Consider the following 2730-nt stretch of genomic DNA (forward strand, 5'->3'; position numbering starts at 1 on the left):
CGATATGTGTATGTATTTACATCAATATGTTTTAAAAAATCAAATCGAATTTGCTAATATTAAGTGATAATATTAGGATTAGTGTGAACAACTAGTTTACATGTTAGGCTAACAGTGCCTTGGTTAAAGAGCCTGTTGCTGTTTATTTATAGCTTTGAATTCTTTCAAACCAATATTATCTTCTTAAACTTGTATGGTAGTCAGGAGCATCACTTTCTAATGTTTATTGGTACATTTAGAGGGAGGGGATCTAAAGTAATGCTTTAAAATTCAGATTGGATTCATTTCTACCATTTTCTTAAATTCATGGTAGTTTCAGTAATCCCCTGGTAATTGAGGACACAAGTTATCTAAATGACTAATGTCATCTTTATGGCTTTCAGAAAGGACAGGAGACCGACAGGTGACTATCAAAGGACTAACAGCAGCAGCAGCAGCAGGACTAGCAGGACTAGCAGCATATGATGATGATGATGATGATGATGATGATGATGATGATGATGATGATGATGATGATGTTAAATGTGTTGTTTTAGGAACATCCATTGCAAATACATGGAATTCAATAAACATTGAATAGCATATCATGCAGTTTGTCGGTGCCTTTTCCCCCGTGTTGTCCTGGTTTGCTGTGCTGCCTCCTAGTCGCCACCATGGTTTGCTGTGCTGCCTGGGGATGCTCAAATCACTCAGAGAAAGGAGTACAAATGTACGGCTTCCCCACTGACACAGAGCGGAGGAAAAAATGGCTGGCTCAAGTCAGCAGGAGCAATTTCACGACCAACAGCAACAAAATATGTGATGTAATTATATACAAACACTGCATTTGCACTTTTTCACAAAACGAAAACCACACCATTGGGAAAGCTTAATGTTTTGTTTAATACAAAAAAACAGGGAAAGGCTTGAAAAACACTGAGAGTTGAGACTCAGGGTGCGGGTGAGGGTCTCAGTGCAGGTATTCAGGCTCCATTGAATCCCCCTCTGGTTCTTGTGCTGAAAGAGGGAGTAACAGACAGGAGAAAGTGTTATACACACACAGCACACCTATTGGATGGGAAATGCCTTGGGGAGATAAGGTGTTTACTTATATAAAACAGTAGTATTAAACATACCTTGTGTTTTCACTCTCACTTAAGTCCCTCTCCCTTTGCCATCAATCCAAAATCAGCTGAGCTGCAACATTATACAGACAGGTAATAATCAACAGAATCACAAGGACACAATATGGCTCTGCTAAAAACACTCACTCTTACACGCACCAAAGTTATATTTATCTACTATTTAAAGGACACCTATCATGCTATATTTAAATGATATAGTGTATGACCATACCTATATAAGGTATATTTATACATTTTATTTTTCAAAATACCAAACAGATCATTTTTTAGACATGCCTCGTTTCGCTCATTTGCGCTTTATTCCAAGCCGGTCTTTGAAAATTCTGAGCAGCAGCTGACCACGCCCCCCTGCAGAAGAGCAGGCATGAGCCGGCGAGAGTCACGTTACCATGCTTGCTGTGATTACGAGTGTCGAATAAACATGTCATCTCAGAGCAATGCATGTGTTCAAGCATACTATCAATTTGATCCAGAAACTGACCCTGAAGCAGCGGAGGTTTTGGTGGAGGTGCAAACATCTCGGTTGCAGCAGGACGTTTCTGAATGGTTAGCTGACAAGCTGTTGTCCCTATTTATTTTACTCTGTTACGATGCTTGCTCCTTATTCCGTTCATATGTTGGCTAATTAGCAAGAATGCAATGTGTACAGTTTGTAACGCAAAAACAGCGATATATATATATTTATAAAGGGAGACATTCATATTTTCAGCATATATACAATGGCCTCATTGCATTTAATAGTTTACAGTCCTTTTCTTCCAACATCCTGCAACAACCGTTGGAAAGTTGAATAACTTAGGATGATAAAAAGTATAACTCCAACAACACCTCAGTTGTCAGCAATGTGTGTAGTTTCATGTGTTTTTAAAAGCTCAGTTATTGACTTCTTTGTGCAAATTGCGCCACGACGTCATTGTACTATTATATACTACACAGCAATGGCATAACACACCCATGTGTACGACAAAAAGGTCCACACACACACAACCTTATGCTTTTGAAATCAGAATATTGTTTACCCATCCAAACATGAATAATCACGACACATTTGATATCAACTTGGAACTTTATTGTCAAAATCAACGGTTAAAAAAACCCATACAAAAAAACTAAATGTAGCCTACTTGTATTTTGTATAAATGACACTAAATATTTTTACAGAAGCTTTGTGAGCTGGTGCTGGGGCTTCCTTGGACGCAGGATCAGAGTGGTGATTCCGGCCTACGTTGTCCTCAGGATACGCAGGGAGTTTCCTGATCCGTGAAATGTCGATGTTGGGTTCAGACAGCAGCCAAATTGAACCGTGTAGCATACCCGGCGATGACCTCCTCCCTGTCAGGTCGCTCATAATGGTGCAGGGTCCACAAAGACTTGCTCGAAGATGAGGTCCATCAAGTTGGCCACGTAGGGCTGTGCAATGGTAAAAAAAGCACAACAAAAAAAGTGGTTTAGATTAGTATATGCATGTAAAAAACTGAAACTTCTTAGCAAAGCTCTCTATTTAGCAAAGCTCTTTGCTTAGCCTTTTCCAATCTGAGTTAGTTACAGACCGACGGGGTTTTAGCTCAGTTTTACTCGTGGTGTGTGTCCCCCCTCGCATACATAC

The 2730-nt window shown here is 39.7% G+C and overlaps 1 long non-coding RNA gene across 1 annotated transcript in view; it reads left to right on the forward strand.

The window, feature by feature from the left end:
- Positions 1 to 502, forward strand: part of LOC117450119 (uncharacterized) — a 12875-nt gene extending 12373 nt beyond the window's left edge. The window contains exon 4 of the long non-coding RNA XR_004552546.2: positions 384 to 502. This is a non-coding gene — a long non-coding RNA (uncharacterized lncRNA). The remainder of the gene's footprint in view (positions 1 to 383) is intronic.
- Positions 503 to 2730: the final 2228 nt, after the last annotated feature.

Source organism: Pseudochaenichthys georgianus, chromosome 7 (assembly GCF_902827115.2).
Source record: "Pseudochaenichthys georgianus chromosome 7, fPseGeo1.2, whole genome shotgun sequence".
Lineage (NCBI taxonomy): Eukaryota > Metazoa > Chordata > Actinopteri > Perciformes > Channichthyidae > Pseudochaenichthys > Pseudochaenichthys georgianus.